This window comes from Bradysia coprophila, chromosome X, assembly GCF_014529535.1.
Source record: "Bradysia coprophila strain Holo2 chromosome X, BU_Bcop_v1, whole genome shotgun sequence".
NCBI classification, from domain to species: domain Eukaryota; kingdom Metazoa; phylum Arthropoda; class Insecta; order Diptera; family Sciaridae; genus Bradysia; species Bradysia coprophila.
In genome coordinates, this window is record NC_050737.1 from 4407080 (window position 1) to 4433131 (window position 26052).

The following is a 26052-nucleotide window of genomic DNA, read 5'->3' on the forward strand; positions in this document are numbered from 1 at the left end:
CAAACGACGATTTTCGCACTTTTCGGGTCCTAGGTATGAAAAGTACTTTTTTGGCCGCAAATACCTCTCTCTGAGAAGTTCAGAAAAATTGAACTTTTCGATCGTAGAATGCGTGTCGAAATCCGTCGAATTTCAGTCTTCAAGGACAAAAAAATACTTTTCACCGAGATTCATACAACGTTTTATGCAACAAGAGGCATCTAAAGTTCGCAATTTTCGAACATTACGATGCTGAGTTGCATTAATAACTATTTCACGCGTCCAACCTATATAAATGTCTCCAAAAAAATATTTTCAGGGTCAAAAGTTTTCGTTTTATTTTTAACGCGTTCATAAAGTGTTTGTTGCGCGTTCGTCCTAACTTTTCCTCACTAGTCGCGGTATGCCAACTTTCAAGTCTCTAGACTGTGGTTCCACAGAGAGACAAACATCAATCTTTATATTATATATTTCGACAGGATTCGTTGATTGACTCAGGGACAGAGAGGTTCTAATATTACCGGAAAATGTAGCCAGTTTATTTAATGCCAATACACCGGCAACGGATTTGCTAAGCATACTTGAAGCAATGCGAAACTAAAACGTATAAAGTTTTATGTTCATCCAAGAGATTTTTTTTTTGAAATGTTCTTCCGAGCAGTTGCAGTGCAGAAAATGTCGAATCTAAATTTTGATTGAAAATTTTGTTTGCTTTACGTATATGATGGATGGGCATAATTAAAACTTTAGTGATATTAAGGGCACTCGTGTATACTGAAAAGGATTGGATCTTTTGTTTTCATAGATAATTGCGTTTGCAAAGAAAACGATGGACTGATAAAACAATCTTCGTTTGATTTTATAATTTGGAAGCATTTTTAGTAGAGCATGTGCAATAAGAACTTTACAGTGACAGAGCAGCAAGTTCAATTTTGTAAATCGCTCTTATTTCTTCGTGGTACTCTACAGAGTGATGAAAGATAGTGCATCAAACAAATTTTGGTACTGTAAAAAAGCTGTAAAACTAGTACTCTATTTGACAGCTGTCACTCAAAGCACTTTTGCTTGAAGTGTGCTGTTGAAACTGATCGTTTGATAAATGTTGCCAAAGTTTAAAAAGAATTTCCATCGGCGAAGCTCTGCTTTAAAATTTCTACTGAAATTATATTATGAATAACAATTACAGCAATTCCGTCAGAATAAAATGACCCATGTGCCACTGATTTAATTTTGTGTACGTTTCGTACGAAAATTGCAGCGTCAACGTTATGAATAAAAAAAAAATATTTTTCGGATTTGCATTTTGTGTCTGGCACATAATACGGTTCGCTAACCGAGCATTTGACACAACCCTCATGTACTTTAATATTTAATTGAGACAGAGATTTATCAATCAAATATTTTGATTCATATTCGCATATCCATATTCGAAAGGATGAACAATTATAGAAATATAAATTTTAAATTATCTGTTCTATGTAGCTTCTAGCTCACAGTTGCGTGCCAATTAAAACCATTTCATAGCTGCTGTGGATAGAATGATGGAAAACATAATTTTTGGGAAATCCAATTTGTCTTTAAGTAAAAAATATAATGTCGTAACTCGTAACCACGGTGCCTCCGTATCGTACTCTAAATTTTGTAATTTGTCAATTATCTTCATGCTATGTTAGCTTTTCCTATTCCTACACACATTCAATAACATTTTTGAAGAAGTATTAATTGCTGGAATGTGCGGAATGATGTATATTGTGGGTAGAAAATGAAGTGGTTCTATTGGTTATATTCGTTCCATGTAAATATACACATCACAGTATTGACTTCTCTTTACATTTTTTTCCGATCCACAAATACAAGTTCATGCAATGACTTTTCTCTTGTTAACAACATGTGGAACAAAAAAAAAACTGTGGGTCGTCAAACACATAGAAAGTTTAATTGTGATGATTGGATTATATACTAATGACGTATTGAAGCAACTGATAAAACGTATTTTGACCCCGACCACGCGTCGGGGTTTCGATGACTAGCTTTTAAACTTGTGGTGTTAACGAATTTAACGAAAACGTCTTCACGTCTCAAGATCTATTGAGTGTTGAAATGGGGGCAGTCAACGCATTTCAAGCAAAAGTGGTACTCTAAATAGGGTACTGAAACTTGACAGTGATCCATACAAAATTTTACACTGTAAAAAGAGTGGGGATAAAATTTCACACAAAATAGTACTCTATTTGGCAACTGTCATTAATAGCACTTTTGCTTGAAGTGCGTTGGGGCAGTGCATAATTTATTAATTTTTTTTGTAGGAATTCTAGAAAATTTAAATCTTTGAAAATTCTAGAAAACTTTAGAAATGTGTAGAATTTGTAGAACATTCAAATAATAAAATTTGTAAATACTTAGAAATGTCTAGAAATTCCACAAAATTTTAGAAAATATTTTCAAGAAAATAGGCTCTGGACAATAATAACGTTTTTCGAACTTTCGAGACTATGTTTTTTTACAAGGTCTTTCAAAATCTGCAAATCTGTTGCCGTTGTGTCCATGAATAATAACCGGGTCGAAATTATAAAGTTTGTTCGTTGTGACTATTATTAAGACGAATCGATACAATGATAAATTGTAGCCTAAATTTGTGCAAAAATAGTATTTTACATAACTAGGAATAAAAAGATGAAAAGTAGAGTTTTCGTGTGAATTTTGATCCGAGGCGAGGCCGAGGTCAATAAACACACGAAAACGAGACTTTTCATTTTTTTATCCCTAGTTATGTAATGGATTTTACATGCTGAGGGCTTCGAAAGAAGTGCTTGAAACTAGAAAAGTACGGTTTTCGACGCATGTAGCATGTAAAATAATATTAATAACTCCGAGTCCGTGTCATTTCTGAAAATGTGGGACCATCATTTTGTGTCAAAAGTTGTTGGTTTTCAGTAACAATGATAAATGTTTGCGTTTTCTCGTAGGAGGTTACACCACCACAAACATTTATTATTTTTACTCAAAGCCAACACATTTTAACACAAAACGATGGAATGCCTCATAGAGGTAGAACCGAAATTCATTGAAAAACTATATCACACACACACACACACACACACCACTAACACAAAAACGTCAACTTCGCTTCGTGGTCCCACTTTTTCCAGAAAGAGCGCGGACACGGAGTTATTGGAAATATATTATTTTTGCGCACAAATTAAGGCTGCAATTTAGCATTGTGTCGATTCGTCTTAACTCACAATAAATGTTGTCCTTCAGTCTCGGTTGTCAGTTTCAACGTAAAGTTTTTAAATTCTTCAAATTGTGTTAATTACTTCCCGCTAACTATATTTTGTGTTTTATTCCTCGTTTCATCCTGCGGCTTAACAAAACCTAACTATTTTTACATCAATGCTTTCCATTGCACACTCTCTTTGATAAAACTCCCTGCGGCGTAATACATTTTCATTCTGCACTTAATAATTGACGGTTTAAAAACTAAAAAGGATTTTACTTAACACCATAACATCGAGCAGTCGGTTGTGCAATTAATTAATCATGTTACTTAAGGTACTCTGTTATAATACATCACTTAATTTAATAGAAGTTCAGCTGAATGTTTAAGAAGACAGGAACTCGGTATCACTGAATGGGAAAACAATAAATTTATTTTTACTTTTGCGTAAAATCCAACCTCAAAAATATGCTGCACAACATGAAAACTTTTATTTTGGTTAAAGTTTTTCAACAAAATTCAAACAATATACAAACACGCAATAGACTTAATACGCGATTTGGAAGAGAGGCATATAACATTTGATTCCGTTGTGTTGATAAAATGTTTAACAAAACATTCCATTTGGCAATTTAGCATTCCGTACGATTTATTTTTTTCCGTTGGTTGGGTTGAAATTTCGTTTATTTTGTTAACAAACGGCTACACAAAAAATAAATACTCAACCGAACATTTTCCACGTTTTTTTTCTGTTGGTATGTTAGCGGAACATTAACTGCAACATTTGCTCGTTATGTTGTGTATTATTGGCAAATTATTCAAATCATCTTCAGTCTGTAGCCGCTCTTAATCTATTTTAAATGGCTATAAATGTCCTGAAACGTCATTAGTATACACCAAAATCCATATACTCATATACATCATCCATTTCCTAGACAATATATATACACCAGTCGATTCAGACTTACATATTTCGGCATACGAAAATCCACAAAACACGTACATTTAGCGTAAGCGATCCAACTAATTTATTTCCCTTTCTTGAAAATTAATTCAATGCATGCATGGGTGCTAAATTTACCAATTGCTCGACTCTGTCGCAGCATGGTGTATGATGATTCTTGTTTGCTCTAAACAGCTTGACGCAAGTAATTTATATCAATAATGGATGGCATGTGTGAGGTTAGTTACAGTAAGTCATATAATACGTTTATATGCAGTCTGGAGTTGGAGTATGCATATGCACGTAGATCACAATTTTATTGATTTTTTTTGGATATATTTCACATCTACCCATATTCGTTATCAGCACTGATTAAGTAACGAGTAACGGTCGTTGGTAATGTATTGTTAAAGTGTTTGGCCTATTATTGGAGATTTGCATCGAAGGATACGGCGCGTAGTGGAAATAAATCGAAGAAAGTAGTGTCACCTACGTGCAAATGGCGAATAGTCATGTAGTTCTGCAGTAGCAACTAGTCTAAGCCGTGGAAACAATATTTTCATTAAATATTTGGATTCAATTATAACATGGTCAAGGATTTCGCGATTGACCTGGCCAGTGGACCTGACCCATTTTATAGAACGAATGTTTTAAAGTCTGGCGAAAATCGCACGAAAACGATAAAATCATGCCAGAGCAATTTTTAGGGGAATCCATTGCTAACGAGGTGTCTGTTTATTTTATTGTTGCTGAAAGGCACGGTCCATTTTCATGAAAAAAAAGTTTTTTTTTCTACAAACATTCCAAAGTTTTCATTAATGTTTTAGAAAGAAAAATGAAATTGGAAAATACTCGGCAAGCTTTGTGTTGAAAAGGAAACTTTTGAAAAATCATTTGCTTAAAAGGGTTGCGCTCAGAAATTTTGTAACGCAACCGTGGGTGTTGAAATCAATCGCTTGTAGCTGCTTGTAGCGGGTCACAGAATTATTGTAGTGTCTATTCGCACCCGTAATTTGATTTCATGTAAATTGTAAATTGTAATAACGTGTTTTCCTGACGGTGATGACTATGAAAATTTTGTTCTTCTTCCTTGTTCAGGACTAAACTCCTGTACATTAACAAATAGCTTTATTTTAGTACACCTAGCCAAGAGAATGTGAAATGTCTGGCTAAGAAAAGGAAGTTGCTCAGTTGCTGTTAAATTCATGGTGTTGAGGAATTTCACTACTGGTTATTCACAATGACCCACAAAGTGACATTTTCCTTACACAGTACCCCTTATACAGTACCTAAATCAATTCTGTGCGCTATCAAAACGCTAATAGGGTAGAAATAATTCATATCACTACTAGAAGGATTTCATATCGAAACTTATATCGGTTTATATCTACTCGCACTACGAGTATAAAGAAGAAAATATTTCTTTGAAATTTTTAAAGTTTAATAATGTGGAAAGCACACTCTAATGGCTCCAGTTGTAGTACGATAAAAAAGAATGGTTCTGCTGGTGTTTTTATTTATTCTTTTTTTTTTTAAAGACATCAAAATAAATTTTGAAAATACACTCTGTACTGTGCTCCACATCGTCGTATACATTGTTTTACAGTATGCAACAGGTTTCACTTATTATCGCGAAGAAGGGATTGACAAAAACCATCGGGTGTTATTGAATAAATCATGTGAAACGTGTTACATGAATCACAACTTTTCACCCAAGAGACAAAAGCGAGGTGAATACCCACGCAAAAGCGTAATTTTATATATTATCCCGCATTTTAAATATTTAAATACAATAATGATTGATCTGTCTTAACAAACCCAGGGGCTAAATCATTATTTTACCTGTTTCGCTGTTTCCGTTTATAACTTTTTGAAATGCCCATATTTAATGGGAAAGCTATGAAACAAACTTAGTGCAATATGTGGTGTAAATGCGGCCAACTCATCCCAACAATGATCATTTTCCGGTATTCAAGTTTTACTTCTCTTCGTCTTTTAAACACGACAACACAAGTACTGAGGAGGTGTACCAGCATTGGAACTTATGTCACACTTCCTCTATGGCGTATCTCATCAACCTCATCAAACATTTAGCTTCTTACACTGACAAAAAAGTTTCGACAAACTCAGCTGTTGCAGGTAACTTTGTCTCCAGGTAATCTACAATAGCTGCCACAGCTGTAGCGCCCCATACAAAAAATACAGCTGCGGCAGATAATGTGTAGATTACCTGGAGACAAAGTTACCTGCTACAGGGGAGTTTTTCGAAACTTTTTTGTCAGTATACTATTGAAGGTTTAAACTGATATGAAGTTATTGATATTTTAAACATCACATTAAAGCTAAAGCACACAGAATGTCATTTTCCCATTACGAAGCAGAGCATTTTATTAAAAACGGCACTTCGCTTTTAATGTTCTCAAGTGTGACAAACCGCGAGCTATTAACTTTTCCCTTACACTCATGTGATTTTATTTGTTTAACGTTATAATTTGTACACCTTCTTTGATGCATCTATGCGACATTTTATTAAGTGGTTTCGCTCTCGTTCTATTATGAAATGCAAAGCACCTGCAATATACCAGAGCTTGAATGGCCCATTAGGCGAAACGAACAAAGCTTTTAATTACACAATTTTCATTTTACACCATTTTCTAACGTTTTTAATCGAACTGCCAACTATTGCTGGTAACATTTGCTCTAACACTTACAACTGAACTACAAAATTGATGTTTTTGTTTTGTTTTCATCGTAGACCGTACATTGTTAAAGCATTTTTCTGTATTGAGAACTTTCCAGGAACGAAATAATTGCATGCCTTTAGAACAACAATGCTATATAACACCTCCCTGTGAGAAGTTAATTATGTTCTGTGACCAAGGTCCAACCAAGGTTGGGGGTATGAACAGTGTCCGCAAAATATATGTTGAAACAACCGATGTGAACTTTCAACTGAGGAAGTGAAAGAATCGATGAATATATTGCATGATAGGCTTCGACTTCAAAAAATTCGTAGATTTCTTCTGCTCATTCCTACAATATAAAAACGAAATTTCTGTATAATTAGTCGTTTTTGAGCAAGACCTAATTTTAGGAATTCAATTCCCAAAAATTCTCCCTAATTTAGGAATTCAAAAAATCAACAACTTTTTTTATGGGATTTAATTCTTAATAGTAGGCTGCTTTTGAGTAAAAAGGTAGGTACTATTCCCACTGTATGTCTCTTTATAATAGTTTCACTATTCGGACACAGTGCGATTACTCAAAATTGAAGAACTTCTTAAAATAATCCTTAAATTGTAACGATTCTTTAAATTTTATTTTTTTAGGATTAGGCATTAAATTTCTAAAATTTCCTAAACATAGTTCCTGTTTCCCCTAAGAACATCTCCTACCGGTAGAGCTAAATAGACGAAAATCTAAACATCCATCAGCAACAATCATACCTTCCAGTAAATAGATATAGAATAAGATCCCTGACCGTGATGTGCGGATGCGAAAACCTGATCGTGTTTTGCTTATGCAAATTTACATGTAAAATAAAATATACCGCAAATCACGGTTATGTTGGATCTTGATTTGCGGTATAATTTGTATGACGCTTTAGATACCTCCAAATATCGGTCTCTATTGAATTTCATATAAAATACCACAAATCACGGACACCATAACGCAAATCTCGATACAATTAAAAAATTAAACTTAGTTAAAGAATTTCTGTACATATCGATTAATTTTTGATTAATTGCGAAATTATCTTCATAATAAAGTTTACCATTACTCCTGGATGTCAAAGGATTTCAAGAAAACGACGTACAAAGTTAAAAATTGTCACAATACCACAAATCACGGTCAGGGACCTTAATATCCGAATTCACTTTATCGAAGCAATTATGTTACAGAATCTAATAGTTTTCGGTATCTCAAAACTATCGATAAGTTAAATGGATTAGAACACATTTATGATGTTCAAATCGTTGATTTATAATTTTTATCTCAAAAGTTTTCAAACATCAATCGTGCCTCCCCCAAAAAAAAAGTTTCACAAAAAAAATTACCAGAAATCAGATTTGCGTGATCTGATATTTATATACCGATATCAACTTAAATTGATACCAAATTCGAAACAATTGTGTTAACAAACAAACCAATAACTTCACTCGTTGTGTGTGTAGAAATGCCAGATAAACCTCTTCACTTAAAGCATAAAAGAATAGCAAAATGATCTCATAAATTTTCTTAAATTACCCACTATACATCGCAATATTTTACCAAGCGATCGAACACAATAGATATAAGCGATAGATATACATTCACTTCCGTCTAATACAAAAATTACATCTTACGAATGACGATAAATCCAGAAATAACAGAAAACGTTTCAGTTACAGAACCAGATTGATTTCACATGATATTTAAAGTAAAGAATATTTTCATACAAAAAATAAAAAACCGAAAAAGAAAAATCCGAAGACTTTTACTACTCCCATCCAGTATGAGTGACATTAGGATCGTAAATTATTTGGAGTGGAAAATGGCAAAAAAGAAAGTGAGAAAAAAAGACGAAGAAAGTACGAGTACTATGAGACATAATGGAAGTGCGGTGTTGAGTAACTAACTAATAGACAATAAAGATGAAAGACTTCAGAAAGATGAGACAAAAATACTTTAAGCATCCTGTAGATAGAGATGGTGATGATTTTGATACTCCGTATATATATATGCTACACTGAACACTGAACCAGAACATTAAATAATCATCCTTACGTATGACGTACATTACGCAAAATGTTACCCTTCACATTTTAACAGCACACTCGTCACCATATATTGTTCTGGGTCTGTGATACAGACTCTGTTGTATACATATAGGAACAGGTACCTACTTTCCGCAGCATATTTGAGTAACGTTTTTTTAGCAAATATTCAACGGGAACGTTTAACACACGTAACAACCATCACATTCAACTTTTTACATCACGTTACTGACATCATTAAAGGTTAATTTCTATTTAATACCAAATCAACATAAACATAAAAACGAAAACAGTGAAACGAACTTCATCAACCATAAAGCGAAAGCAAAATCATTTCCAACGAAAGCTTTTTACTGCAAGAAACGTACAGCATTGTATATACGTACACACTCGTTTAATGAGAATTGTTTTGTTTATTTATTTATTTTTCACTCACTGTGTCGCGTATGGAAAAATTTAGATTTATATTTACTTTTTGCTGGCAATTTTTTTTTAACCACTAAAAATTGTCTCATTTCTAGATTATTATTTTTTTGCAAATTGAGTCTGACATAATTTTCATTTTATTTTCAAATATTTTTTATTCCCTTTAGTGTCGCTGGGACGGATGTTTATGTTTCGTGGTAATTATCAAATGCGACTTTTTTACCATAAAATGGTTTTCACTTCACACCTACCGCTTCCCAACGAATTTGTATTTTAGAGAAATGACTTTTCGCTCCAAAGCAGATAAATAAAATTAAAAAAATCGATACGTCGTTTCGGACGGAATAGAGACAACATTCGTACAGAGCCGCAACAGTACGCAACGACACGGGCACACTGTTTGAGGAAGTTCTGATGGTGGCTTAGCGTTCAATAAATGTAAGAGTTTTATTGAATGACAAGCGTTAGATAATTGACGAAAGTCCAGAGGGGAACAAAAAAAAACCTGAAGAATGTCTAAAAATCCCTAATTTCTCGCTCTGGGAAGATTATGGACCATGAAATCTTAGGAACTTGATAAATCCATCAAAATCCTTTAGTTCTCGCTCATCGAATGTTAGGAGCGAGCCTGCAGCCACCTTGATAATCCCGAGAGTCCCGAAAAAAGCTTAAAAATCACTGAAAATCTTAGAATTCCGTAGTCGAGTAACTTCCGAGACCGGAAGTGACAGATTTTCGTGAAATTTTTAGCAGTTTTTGCGAATTTCAGAATTTTCGATCAGAACTTATGATTATGAAACACGTTTTAACAAAAACTCTCTGTAATCAGGAACTTTTGGGGCAAACTTTTCACAACTAAAGTAACTTATAAAGATCCAAAGTTTGAAATATTTCCGAATCGATTTAGTTATGGAAAAAAAAAGTTTCCAAATTTATGAATATTTAGTTAGTCCGTCATCAGTATCTTGATAAAGCTTGTACGGCACTGCAAATCTATTTTTTTAAATAATAAATACAATACCAAAAATGGTAACCGCTTATTCACTTTGCTTAACAGCACGTTTTTCCCTCTTTTTATTCATTTTCTGAGAAGTTGAAAAAAAAAAAAGTTGCAAAATTTTTAACAGGTCATTCTGCTTAACGTACACAATCTTTCTAACGAATCTAACAGCCACACAAAATTTTATAAAATTGGTTACACAACGTTGTTGTTGCTTGTTAATTACAAAAATTCGCAACGTAACAGTTTTTAAACTGAACAGGTTGCATATGACCTAAATGGTCGATATTTGTAAATGCATGCACTAGTGGAGTTTTTCCGAGTTTTTTCATCATTTCCTATAATCGTTACTACTCAATCAACCTGCTAGACTGCTCCCAAACATCATTTGCTTGTTAATTTCGTTATAACGTACAAATTCTAGCGAAATGTTCATTCCTTGGTTTATTCAATAATGCCTTTTTAATGCTCACTAGTGATTTACCATAAGGTACAGTAAATCACTCAACTTTGTATCTATCTGAGCTACTATCTCATATTATAGTGAGATAAAAATAGTAAACAGTGATGCTATTGTTTAATACCGTTCTGTGTTTTTTTACGAGATGCAAATAAATTGACGAAATGCGGACTAATCTCGTGTGACAAGCATACACCTCGTACTAAAACCCAGTAAATTAACTCACAACAAAGCAATCCTTACGATTCACGCACAACACACTATTCGTCGGTTTTGTATAACTGTTCTAGTATGTTGCCCCAGCTAACTATGGTACCTAGTGTCAATTTATTATCACAAGTATGCAAACAGTCTAAATGCAATATAAATATAGCGACCGCAAACATGCAATAAAATGATATTTATTGCTGTTGATCTACCATAATAAAATGTGTCTGCAGTCAATATTTTTGCATCTGCTCGACAATAAAGTTTACCATCACAATTATTTCAACATATCACCCACCATCCATTTATAGTCTGCCACATATAGCAGCAAAAGTTTTAATTTCATTTTATGATATGGTCGCCATATATAGGTATATAACCGATCTGAATATTCAATAATATTTCGTTGTTCACAGTTGTTTTTTTTTGTGTGTCCTTTTCTTATTATTTTGCGTATATAGATGTGTGCTAATGTTCTACCGCAATCATACCGAAAAAAGCAAGTTTATTGATCTTTTGTCATATATACATACCCTTTCAGTTTTCAAAGTGCTTTTTTTCTTGTGTCGTCCTGCGATAAAGTTTTACTTTGTTTGTGTCTAACGTGACAAAAAAAAAACTGAAAATCGAGTTCATATTATATTACATTTTACGATCTTCTATTGTTTGGTGTGGTCGTTGGATTTTATCTATCATTTCTTCTTGTTTATTTTCAGTTGAGAAGAAACGACTGCGATGTGGCTCTGTTGTATATTTATACATACGTACGTAACATACATGACCAATAACATTTTTTATTTTTATTAATACCTTCTGATCAGTGATTCAATAAGAAATACATACATATAGAGACAACGAGTCGCCCTAATATATTTTCTGAAGATAATAGTCTTTTTCTGGATGGTTAACTTTATTCGTTTATTGAATCTGAGTGTGTAAAGACATTCATTGATTTATAATATGCCATGAGACACCATATTATGCACACGCGTTTCGGTTTCTTGCTTCGTTCGTCTTCATTCTTTTCTTCTTATTTTTTTTTTACTAAAATCGTTCCAATCACATAACCATCCTTAAACACAAAATCAAGATGAGCAAAAAGAAAGAAAAGAAAAAATTTACATTGAGTCCTCACACCTATAATGTATACATACGTAGCGTAAATGCCTTCCTTTCGAGAAGAATCGAAAATAATATAGTAATAAATTTTCATAAAATTCACATTTCCCTGTTAGTATATTTACACATAACCGTAATAAATTCAATCGAAATTGGCTCGTTGTTCTGTCGTCGAAGGTATAGATCCATTTTATTTCACTTACCATTCGCATTTTTATATGATATAGAAATAACACATTTCATGTCAATATTGTGCAATGTACAGACATATATAGGCAAAAGTTTATGTTGTCTCGATTTTTCATTTATTATGATATTGACAATCTTATACCTCGAAAAGCGATCATATGTACTTTGCATGTGTATGTATCTCCTATTCGCGTGAGGTTTGTTTTTCCTTTCTTCCTTATTACAAGTTTTTCTTCTTCCTATTTCATTATTGCTTTTAGCCTCTTCGGCTCTATAAGCATCATTTTGCAGAAATTTTTATTACATCATAGAATATGATATGTTGTATAATCATATATATAAAGCTTAGTTTGAGGGGTTGTGAACGAATTCTAATTTTATACACAAGGACACAATGCGTACGAACGAACGTTTATAAGTAAAATGTGTATTATCCCAACTGGCTGGAGGTGTGTCGAGGTCGAGGATTATAATCGAACGATTTTAAAATGGCTAGTTTATTACAAATCTGGATAATTTAGGTCGCACATGTGTGCTACGTCCTGAACCGGACTGGCTACCTAACAACCGCTCGGGCAATGCTTTGTCAAATATCAAAATTTTGAGCGGCCCAAAGCAGCCAGCTGGGCAACATCATCCAGTATGGACAGTCCGGTCCTGGCGTCATCGATCTATTGTAACCGATTAAATTGATGAACAGATTCTATGAACCGTATAAATCAGAAATATAGATGAAATACGTGAAGTGTGTATCGAGATGTGATTAAGATGCGATGACAATTCGAGATAATTGGTTCACATTAGAAGTCTGTGTAGGAAGATAAATACTGCGTTACTGCTATTCCGTGGTTCTTCAAATAATTTTGTATATCCACTCGGTAGATTATATCGGTCACCTTCGGCTCGGAGTACAAACTATCGCACATACGGTTTGTATTATTAAAATCGATACTACATTAAAATCTTGTCTCGGTTTCTAATTGTTTCTAATTGAATTTCCACTTTTGAAACGTTAAAATTGTGGGCACATCTAATTATTATACACGCGTTATGATACACTGATCCATGTGTTCTTACGTTCATGTTTATACCTAAAGTGAGCTTAAATCTTTATCAATTTCTTTTGACTGATTTATTTTAATCTCAATTTTTTAATTGTTTTTTAATCATCAAGATCCACTCTATTATCCAAAACTCTCAATGATACTTCATCGTCATTGTTGAGTTCTTCACATGTACAAATATGTACCTCATTTACTTTGCATTTTCCATCGTCAAGTCAATTGTGTTTAAATTTAAGATAAAAAGGAACACTAACACGAAGTATCATTTAAATTCCAAGACAAAGCAGAAGACAATTGAAATGGAAATGGATAAATAAATAAAAAAAAAACACTTAAATGCTGGAGTCACGGTTGGTTGCTATCACAGCCAGAAGCTTTTACAGATAAAGTGACTAATTAAACCAAGTGAGTGGGTATCTTGATTTTATTTTGCTTTTAATTTTATGGAAGGTGTACTTCAAGTCGGCTCTTCACGTTCGAAAATGACAAAAATATGTCTCTTAATATGAGTCCTTTTAAGGAAACCACCTAAATTAACTCAATGGTATAAGAAAGGCAACCAATTTTTCGGTCAACAAAGCAACAGATATCGGCACGATGCACTACGTGTCTATTGAAAATGAATCGTACTGTGGATTTTTTTCTTCAATTTCCAAAACTTTTAAAAACATGAATATGAACCAAATTCAACGTAACATGTTGTAGTTGTTGAAATCGATGATGCACACAAATAATAATAATTACACAAGTCCTCATTTAATTATTTGAAAATAATTAAAACAAAATTGTCAATGGTGGTGGTGGTGGATGTACTTTGATATTTGCGTTTTTTTACAAATTAATACAATGCAGCGACCATATTTTACAATCATCATTACTCAATACTCATACACCATGGAACAGTTCGTGAGTGATATAGTAATAGAAGGAGAACGACAAATGACAGTAAAAAATTTAGCCATGAAACACCACGCGTGCCAGTGCGGGTTGGTGAGTGTGGACCACATGCATTACGTGAATTCCGAGCTATGCCTATACGTTAGCAAGCCTTTTCTTTAAGATTTTTCATCGGGTGCTCATTACATCTACGCCTAAAGTTATACTTAAGATATTTGTACAGAGAATTCAAGTGTTTGTGTGTTCACATAAAACTATATAGGGTAAGACCACAACTTTATATTTATTATAGTCCATCCTCTGTGCGAGGACTTTCTTTGTAAAGACAAGTGACCACCAATTTATTTTCCATCGTGAATTGGTTATTTCGGTTCGAACTGATAATATTTTCTGGTGTTGCCTTTAGCGATAGCGTCGCTTAAAAATTACAGGCGACCATGACGATCAGATCAGATTGTAAAGAATGCGACAAGGAAATCTTTTAATGACACCTTTTATAGTGCTATTATGATGCTAATGTTAGACCATTAGTCTATTATTCCAGTTAGTATTAGTCATTCACATTGTAAACATTTAACGACACAAAAGAATATTTTAGAAACAATTTTACAAGAAGAGATTTTATAACAAACAATTTTAACTCTAACACGCAACAACCTGAATACGATTAAATGCAAATTGAGTTAATTGAAACAGTTTCATAAAAATATACAAAAAAAAAATTACGGCTGCTTTTATATGGCGAGTCGAGCCCTTTTATTATAGCTTCAATTACGAAATCATATCAAAATAATTAAATTTAACTTGCTTGTAATTTGTGATACGTATAAACTAACTCATAAACAAATAAAATACGAAACGTTTCAAGCATGTTTGCATGGAAAACATAAAGTTTATACTTTACACATTGTGCTTAATTATCATTGTTATACGATAAATTTTGAACTAAAAAGTTTATTTAGAAGTTTAAATGACTTAATTGAAATTCATTCAATCAGTCATTTATATGTATGTATGTGTAGACTTGGGGCACGTTTGAGGCTAATGTACTTCTTCTTCTTCTTCTTCTAATGTACGGTACTCAACAATCCATCCTTTGTTTTCACTTGTTTGCTTTTGGAAAGAACAAATCCTAATTTACACTTAGTTCCTTCAATAAGTCAATTCGTTTTTTAATAAATTTTTAGCATCAAATGATTATCAATCAACCATGCACCTGAATTCATAGTCCGTCTATAGGAAAAGGTTGTTTTGAAATTGATAGTGAAATGTAATAGGTTTTTCTCGCAGACTATTACATTTTAGTACGTTTTGTTATGTGTCACTGAATTTTTTTTTCATGAACAAACTTCACTGCTGTGACATTTGATGGAAATGAATCAATGTGAAGTTGCTACACAAAAAAATAGTCCAGTGAGAATGAAGTAGTATAAGAAAATATACTGGTCAACGAGGTCAACCGACTTGGCGAATTATGAAACGGAAGGACATTGATACAAAGTACACTGACATAAGAGATTTGAAAATATTACGACAGCTAAATCTGTATTATTCACCGACTATATTTGGAAAAATATTTTCCTCAGTTTTCGTCATTTTTTCAAAATTTTCCCAAAACAATTCTGGCAAATTAAGGGAAAATCTAGGAAAATGTGGAAAATTGCAAGAAAATATTTTCCCAAAATAGTCCTTTTTATGTGGCGTACCACCTATTGTTGATTACAGTGCCACAAAGTTATCTAGCGAAGGTAATTCAATTATATAAATTGCGGAATTCATTGGAAAGACATACCTATAGGTCAGCTTTTTCAATATTTCTGGACATGTAAACTTAATCTACAAAATTCTATTTCCCAAAATTTGAATGTTACCATTGCTTCCTTTTAGATTTCAAAAAAAAAGACATATCGTTAGTGCCTCAGTACTTCAATAAAACCGATTTACTATGTTCATCAATACTGAAAGGATTTAATAACTTATTCTCTGATTACGACATGCCTAACCATTAACACATTACAAATAAAACGGGAAATATGAAAACTATAATTGGATTTTTCAAATGTGCTTAACGAAGCTGAAATGTTGAATCTTCTTTACTTCCTTTGTAGATTGTGCTGCCATGTCAAAGTTCGTCAAATTAGTTTTTGGTGTAAAAAAAATTCTTTTTCAATAAAACTTTATTGAAAGGAAGTAATTTTTTGTGATGTAGGCACGAAAGTCAAGCCATTTAGTCAAGCTGTTATTGTCAAAACGATAATAGAAATTGTGATGACCCAATCAATAATGCCAAACATTATATGCTCGCCCAAACATTCCTTGCGGGCATTTACGTTGGACAAGTTACTCATATCAAAACGAAAATTGAAAATAATTCTTTTAGTACTCTTCAGCTGTCGTTTAGTCAATTTAATGCTGGCATTTTCGCAAAGTTCTTTCCATCTTAATCAGACGTGTTATCAAAATCATGTTCCTGGTCCAGATGCCCGCAAAATCATTAATTGATAAATCGAACGTTTATGCGACGAGAAACATTCAAACAAATTACATTCTCGTCAACAAAAGTTAACATCGAAAAGACATAAAAATCATAAAAGTTTGTTGTGACTTTGTAGACATAGTTCTTGACATATTTCATACAGTGGATGTATGGCAAGGATATGAACACGAGTTGATAACAACAATATATTTGAGATGTTGTTTTTTGTGTAAGATTTGAAATATACACAGACGACAAATCTTCCCTACCATTGAGTACGTGACAAATAAACCACGAATTGATAAACCTTTTTGAGGTGACCTGCTAAGGAGATTTCCAAAATTGCATATACTTCTTTGAGTTGTACTAATAAGCTCTTGATGTGTTTGGTACAATTTCAAGAGGCATGGACTGCGTGCATGTGCTTTCAATCGAATGGTTGTTTTTAGGAAGTGGCTTGTCCGAAAGTTTTCGGTCTCACCAGCACTTCTCGGCTGAAACGGACTAGCACGTTATAACATTAGAACAGTCAGGAAAGGGCTTTTTTATAAATAGTTCTTTATTATCACTTCTTTTTACATTAGTGTGAAGTACAAAATAGGGTTCATCTCCGTCATTAGATTGCGGAATGAAATTTAAATGCTGAAGGAGCGGAAGAGTTGTTTGAAACATGAGAAACACTTTTTGGCGCATTCACACTCGACCTTCACTTTCGCCATTGATTACTCAACCTCCTGTTTCAATATAGTCATTTCACCATCTCCATATTAAAATCTTTTGTCCAATTGTATTTGAATGTCTGGATAATGAAATTTTTTGGACATACCTTCGAATTTATTTGACCGATCTGATTTGTCAATATGTACAATACAATAGTCAAAAAAACACATACCACCTTACATATCATACGTTGAATTTTTTTTTGTAACGGATCCAAAATACTCAACAAATTTCTGAAGGAAAATTCGAATGGAAAGTCTCATAAAATACCAAAATCTTTGCCCTCAACTTCAATAAAAATGTTTCCTTATAATTTATTTACCTTTTAAAATTTGGTTTACATCGAGAGAAAGATAACTACCTTTCTTGTCTTTTAATATTTTTTTTATTATCTTACTCGAAAAGGTCGGTATTAGAAGGTTTCGTTTTGTAACTTTATTGTTGTTGAACAAATTTTCAGGAATTTCCAGTGTTCAACGATATTAGCACGTCTGTACGTTTAGAATTGGTGTCCCGTTATTGGCGACCCATAAGTTTTTCTCCAACAAACACTTTAAAACATTACTTTAAGCACATTTTTTTGCAGAAGTGTGAAGGGTATTCCGACAAAAATAAGTCTGACCCATGCAGACGTATGATTGATTATTCTTTTTTGTGGGAAACTTTTGTTACTTGAAAGGCTGGGTATGCAGATTCGCAATGTCATGTTTTCCAACAACGAATGGAACAAAACATATGCAGAAGTGAGACACAAAAAATATGTAAAGCAACCACCCATGTGGTTCAATTTCATTTTGAAGAGAAAAAAATGTTTGTTTTCGTTTCTGACCAACACTCTTTTTCATAGAGATTGCTGAATATGATAATGACATTATGATGAGCACAAATTTCCTTTTTTTTTATAATTTTTCCCTTACACTAAACTTTTCATTTTTTTTAGCCCCATGTGAAGTACTGGGGCTATTCGTATGATCTTGGAGTGAGGTAGCTATTAGGCTAGGTCCTACGTCTTTTTAAACCAATATTATGTTCCACGATCATAGACTGAAGACTGAATTTTTATTGGGCCTTGGCCTGTTATTTGGTCTTTAAACGAAAATAAATAAATCATTGTTTTACCATCATTTCGTAAAGAATTGCAGATGAAGAACTTAAAGGTGAATGTTGAATTGGTTTTTTCATTTTCATTTAATTTTCGTTTATTTAAGTATATAAAAGGTCAATGGCCTTGTAGTAAACATATTCAAAGTTGATAAAGTATACTTTTGCATTCAGCATACGAAAGCACTAGGGTTTAGGTTTATGTACGTACTAGTCTGTCGTACACATTAATTTACGTACGCTTTAGTTTATGTGTCTATGGGTTCGTACGAGACTAACTTCGCAACATCTGCTGAGTTCTCCACTGCTTTTTAATTTCTTTTTTTTCACAATTGAAGCACGTAATTTATTGACGACAAAAAATAACTTTATCAATTGAAAATTGAAATATGAGACATTGTTTTAATGAGTTTTTTTGCGTTGATTTTTTGAAGATACCGTTGTCTTTCGAAATATAACATCCATATAATTCGATTAGCGTTTTAGGTTTCAGATATATTTTATGTTGAACACGACTTATCGAAGGGATTTACGGACGATTAATTTCACGATAAAAATGGAACATATTGGTTGTTATGGCAGCTGAAATTAAATTAAAATTAATCATTGAACAATTATCGAAACTTATGTAGAAATCAATGTCGATAACCTCTGTCCAATTCGATGATATACCCAAAAAAAATAATTAATCTTTTAATTTTGGCAATCACGAAAATCTTTCGCAAAAATACCAAACCAATCCAAATAAATCTTTTTATCCAAAACGTATCGTTACATTCGCTATACAAAAAAGTGGACAACAACCATGAATATCGAAATCGTATCTTTTTTGCTCGGGTTGCTAACGACTGAGCTCATTTAGTAAATCTTAATTCAAACAATCATTAAATATAATTAACGGAAGCGCGTCAGAGTATCCATAAAGAATCCCATATTCAATTGACTTCCACTCCAGAAATCACATAATTTATTCACAATGTGCTTATTACTATTCCCAAAGCGTTATTCCCTTGATTGAAGGCTTCAATAAAAAACCATAAAAAATCTCGCAACGATTGTAGGTGATTGGTTAAAGTGACCCATAAAAACGTTTGTGTACCTTATTATCAAAGAGTTTTCAAGTAAAAAACGACGAACGGTTAAATGAGGGTGAAGCCTTGTCACACTCATTTTTCTCTGTTTTTGCCCAATAATGAAATTCGTTTTATGGTTCGTTGCATCTTGTCTAAGTATAGTAATATCTATATACACAATACAATAAATTTTCCCTTTTTACGATATATACATGCAAGAGAGTTCTCTTTACAGCTTTCTTCCTTCTGTGTTTAGATTTTTCTTCTGTTTCTTTTTTCTTTCCTTTTTTTTATTAAATAAATTTTAATGAAATACAGAGCCATACTAAGGGATTACAGATGAGCTGTGCTGAAAAATAAAAATTTTTATTATCCAATTTTTGATTCTCATAAGAAGCAGTGTCACTAAGGTCAGTCAAAGGAGCCGACGAACCAAAACACAAAATCTTTTCAATGAATGAGTGTCAAGCTAGTCTTGTCGTATCTATCTTTCTATCTATATATATATATATACCAGTACGTTTCCGAGATTTTCGTCTATAAATAGTGAGCTCGTTGGCGTTATACCATCCTATTTGAAAACTACTTGAAAAAACAAAAATGAATTCGTGTCATGCACTTGGTACTTGGTATTGTTTTCGAATAGTTTTCAACTTGATAGTTTATTGTAATTTTGAATTTACGATTAGCAACGGTTTTAAATTCCATTGTATCTCAATTGTCGCTAATTGCCATATCAAAAATAAATCAATTATACAGTGAAGTTTACTCCGTTATCAAACGATTTCAAGAACTCTCATGCGGATAATTTTTCGACAAATAAATTGAAGATACGTTTTGTGTACCATTATACAATTGCTAAAAGTTTCCTATGTGCAGAATGAGCACCAGCTGAATATCACCAGCTGGTGTACAAACAAAAACACTTTGTATTGTAAATAATTCAAACACTGCCAACCTACACGCAGTGTATTTCTACGTTAACGTCATCTGTATGCGCACACAACACGTATGAATGAAGTAAACACATTGTTAAGAATGTGTTTTGATTGTTTATCATACAATAAGTGTGTGTTAGTAGATCCAGCTGGTGATATTCAGCTGATGCTCATTCTGCACATAGGAAACTTTTAACAATTGTAGTAAAGTGTTCAGTTGAACTGATAAATATTTTTCAATATAATGTGTCTGTATAAATATCTAAATGCATCTAAGATCGCCAGACAATTCGAAACGAAGTTAAATCAATTAAATTTAATTTTTCTAATAATTCGCTGATACCCTTTCCGCATTCAAATATTCAAATGAAAAGATTCAACTAAAATGTATAAAGAGGATATTGTTCTTAACGCTGAAACTGTTAGTAGAGCAGGCACATAGTTTATACAGTAGTTCCATGAAGGAAATTGTTCGCAGACCGTCTCGTTTTTTACATATAAATTTGCAGTTTTGTATGAAGAAATTGAGCTCGTAGAAAAATAGATTCCTCTCCATCCATATTGCTCTTCAAAAAAATTTTGGACCTTAAATATTACCATTGCCGTTACTTTTTTGCTCCCTTCAAGGAGTTTCTCCATATTGCTCTTCAAAAATATTTTGACCTTAAATATTATCATTGCCGTTACTTCGTCGCTATGCTGTTCGTCATAGCATAGAAGCATGAAAATCACAGATTTGTTGGAGAGAGGACGGGATATCTGGATAATTTCTTACATTGGCGTTGTTCATGAGAGGCGGCTAACTCTCATTCTACAGCTAAAAAAATCGATAGGTCCATCTGTCTAAAAAAAAAAAATCCAATTTGAACCGCAATTCAACATGAATTAATCGGGGTGTTGTTCCATTTCATGTGAAGAATATTCTGAATGGCAGATAAGCTTTCCATTATTATCAGCTGGTATTAAATTTACGCTAAGACGCAGCCTATAAAAACAGTCTATAATTTGACATCGGATTTGAATGAGTTAAGTTGGTGATAAATTGAATTTCTTTCTTACAATTTTTACGGCATTGTATTGTCAAGAATGCCACCTGACTCAGTCAACAATGCCGTTATATTTTCTTCTTCTTCTCTTCTCTTTCTCAATATTACCCATCATTGATATGATATTGTAATCCAATATCAAAAAAAGGACTTCACGTTGTGATTTTATACTGAACTAATTCCGTAATATATGTTGTGATGGAACCCTTTTCTGATATATATCCGAAAGTGATTGTTATATGCCTGCTTAAAGGCTTAAGACGCGTGTACAATTTTCTTTCATTTTTCCGTGATGGTTTTATATTTATCCGAGAAAAAAAAATATATATCTACGTGACCTCGTGTTATCCCATCCAAAGCCATCCAACAACACTCTCTTTATTACATTAGAGAATTTTTTTTCCCTTCTACTTTATTTCATATTTTTAATATTAAATCTAAAAACGCGACTCGGAACACCAGCAGAAAGACATACATTTTATTGTATAGTTTCGTGCTAAAATCCTATTCTCTGGAGGCAAAGATTGGTTTCATATTGAATAATGCCATTGATTCAATGTAACGTAATGTATAGCAACGATGGTGAAAAATTGCTAAAGTAACATAAAAATTACTTAACACACCATCTGGCTTTTTTCTTGGAAGTTTTATTATGTTCTCGTCACTATTTAGTAACACTTTTCTCGATGAAATAATGCCATAATGATTATATGGGGGAAAGTTATATCGCACAAGAAAAAGACAAATCTTGGAAAGTAGAAAGTGTTAAAATGACGTAAGACATTTTTTTTTTTAAATAGAAGAACATAATGAACAATCTTTCTAAGTACAAAAATCAATCAAATCTTCAACAGTTTACATATAGCATTATTAATTAAATCTGTTAATTTTTCGTCTAAAGTAATTTAACTGATTGACAAAAAATCTATTACTTCATTAGTTCTAGCATTCATTTTGCTATGTAGACAAATTCCCCTAGTCACAAATCATTACCTATTTCGGTCTATGTTGTCGATAACAAATAATGGCTGTGTTAGACTTCATTTAGTTTGGTAATAACAAGCTAATTGAATTGTGGTACCCAACGAATACGGAAGAGATGATGTGAGCCATTAATTTTGTAAAGTAGAGATTGTAATAATGTTAGGCAGCATGAAGGTCGCACTTTTTTATGTAAGAATTTCGTTTATATAAACCATAAAAATCGGAAACGTTATAAGCTAGACAGTACGATATACATATCACGAACTCTTTCACGTAAAACACTCTAGCAGTGAAAATCTACCACGTCACCGTTCACTGTACATGTTAGCTGTACGCTGCAATAAGTTAATTGTCCGGTTTGGTGTAATTAACGCACATTTCTAATAGAAACGGTGCACTGTCCCCACGTAATGTCAAAAAACTTTTCGGTTTACAAATTGATGGTTTGGAGAATTTTCTAACTTATTCTTCTGTGAAGTTTCAAAGTGATTTCCCTATTTTGTTCTCTCGTTTTTGCTTACACAATAAAATATCTTACTGACATTGAAGGGGCAAGCCTCGATGTTCCCCTTTAATGACAGTAATATATATTACTTGCGGAGGTCGGAGACGAAAGAACGGCTTCAAAAACAAGAAGTTTACAGCCTTCGAAAAAGTTTTGTATTCGACGCACGTTGCATGCAAAATAATAGGAAAAAGAAAAATTTTCTTCAGCCAGAACTACGTCGGATGTCAAAATTTTCTTAAAACTTCTATGAATCCAGAATATCAATAAATTAATTGATGGAGTGGGTGTGTGTTTTTGTACTTAATGGAGAGAATTGGGTTCGAAGATGTCAGAAGATGGCAAAAATCAGTTTCAATTGTTTGTAATAACTTTTAAACATCATGAAAATTAAAATTCTGTTTAATACTCAGGTATTTTAAACACATTTCGGAAGACCCTTTTCCGGGGTACGGCAACCCTAAAAATATACGTAATTCATTTCTATAACACAATAATCTCCCCAACAAAAGAGATATATTTCATGATTATGTTAGCTAACTCCTCATCTCATGTAAATTATTAGAAAATTATATTTTCACTAATTTCTAATTAAAAACTTTTCTTTAGCACTCCTTATCCGGATGGTTGTATATTTTTCCATAAATTTTCCGGTTTATATAAAATTTAAACAACATTCGCTAAAGGAATTCAAATTTCGCAGCATTTTATTCATTTGTATACGATGCCAATCCAAACATCTTTCCACGGTATACATACAGTCAATCCCAATTTTTTTTTTATCAAAAGATACTTTTGGAAGAAAATATATTTTTTACGATTCTTTTTATGCGTGTAGACGTAGTTGGTGTCTGTTGCTACCTTAGCAGAAAATAAATGACGAATAACCATAACTGCTTGTTATATACCATGATGGCCATATAGGTAATATATTTATATCACGTGCAAACCATATTCGAGGTTTAAGTGAAGGGTCAAATAGAATTTTATTGTTTCGACATAGAGTTCATGCTGTAACGACATTATAACGTGTAAGCAATATTTTTAAAGATTTTTGTGGATTTAATAAAAATAAAGACAGTGATGAATCGTTCGAGTCTTTCCATATTTGGAGACAAGACACATCATAAATGAATGATGAGCTTCTTTTGCCCGTTACTTTTTTTTAATGTTATCTAGAAGATTTTGCTTTTCTTGTGAACACTAGCATCTGCGTAACCTATCATTACGTTTCGTGAATACGATTTTATCGAAATGTTTCAATTATTACACTTTTTGTCGCTATTATGCCAAATGGTGTGAACCAGGAATGAGTGCACTTTTTAGATACGGCTAGTCATCTGCTATCGACTAAAACGAGAAAAAAAACGAGGACCTTTGACTGGTTCAGACTTACATGAAATGAATGGCAAAATGAATGCTAACCAATGAAAAAATAGTTATTTTCCCAACGCATGCTAAAATGCTTTATTAGCAAATGAGATGCGAATCGAACTCTCTAAAAAAAACCTTTTAGCATAAGTTAGGAACAACGTTTTTCCTAAACGACGTAGGAAATAAGCGACGAATGAGCGATATTTCAACACTAGTTAGGAAATAGTATGTTGTGTTACAAGTATTGTAATGTTGATTTTTTCAGCACTAGACCCAAGTTTTCCTTACGAGCGGAGCGAGTAAGGAAAATTGGGTCGTGTGCTGAAAAAATCTCATTACAATACGTGTAACACATCATGCTTTGTGCCAACCGAGAATTGAAATAGACAAATGCCCAAAAAATCATAATTTTCATGGTAAACAATCACTCTTCAAATTTGATCGATCACATTGCTTTGCATTTTCTAAAACGAATGCTGTAATAACTCATACAAATTCCATAACAACACTGCTTTGAGTGTTGAAATATCCCATCAAACGGGTGCTGAAATAAGTCACTTTACAACACTAAAATGAGTGCTGAAAAGAGTCGTATTTCAATTCTCGGTGGCACAAAAGATTTTTGCAACACTTCAATCAAAAGAAGTAATAGATTTAATTATTACATCGTGATACGCTTACCGTTTCTGAGAGTTTAAGCATTCATTAAATTTTCAGACAATTACAAAAGTATTCAACAATAAACAACTATGACAATTTTCGGATAAAGATATAGCTCAGCTGCTTGACAATTATTACATGACTATAATTTCAGTAGTTTGAAGAGCATTTTTCTTATCCATTGTTCTTTTGAATAAGCCTGTTATACCAGCAGTGAATCAATGTGATGGATGATGTGTAATACACAGTGGCAATCGCTTAACGATGATCCACTTGAATCCCATTTATGTAAGAATAAATTGCATCGCTCCCGTGGTTTGTATTCGGTATAGGTTTTAGCTGTGGCAAAATAAATCGTGCCACTTCATTTCATATGACGTAATTTATATAGAGAGAAATATAAAAATGAAAAGGTACGGTCGACAATGGATTTTATTTTCTGTTGACATCTTTTTGAGTGATCTTGTTTGGAATTCATACAGACCAGGTATAAAGATGATGTTGCAGAGCGTCGGACTTTTCAGGCAACCGTTGAAACCGTTGAAAGTAAACCATGCAGGATTGCAATGTAATAGAGCGTGTGCGATTTTGAGAAAAAAGTTTCATATTTCAGTAAAAAGAAGATTTACCATGAAAACCATTGAAAAAAATATTTAATTTTTTTAATAGAAATTATTGAAAAATATTGTTGCCATCCCGATGCCATCCCACTTATTAGAATCTAAGTAAGAATCCAATTAGAATGAATTAGAATGGTTCGGATATCCTTTTATTTTCATTCAAATTACAGCTTTTAAAGTGAGATATAAAATCAAGCAGACATTTTTCACATATTCTGTTCACACTTTTGTTCTACAGAATAATAATCTACACCAATTAAAAATAAATTATTTATACTGCACACGGTCTATTCATAT

The 26052-nt window shown here is 32.9% G+C and overlaps 1 protein-coding gene and 1 long non-coding RNA gene across 2 annotated transcripts in view; one reads left to right on the forward strand and one right to left on the reverse strand.

Annotated features, from left to right (window-relative positions):
- Positions 1–26052, forward strand: part of LOC119084486 (tachykinin-like peptides receptor 99D) — a 107833-nt gene that overhangs the window by 4177 nt on the left and 77604 nt on the right. The window lies entirely within an intron of this gene.
- On the reverse strand, positions 41–25685 carry LOC119084497. The gene is made up of 4 exons (XR_005089070.1): positions 25674–25685; positions 24898–24904; positions 15608–15611; positions 41–156 (listed from the first exon to the last, which is right to left on the reverse strand). It is a non-coding gene; the product is annotated as an uncharacterized LOC119084497 (long non-coding RNA).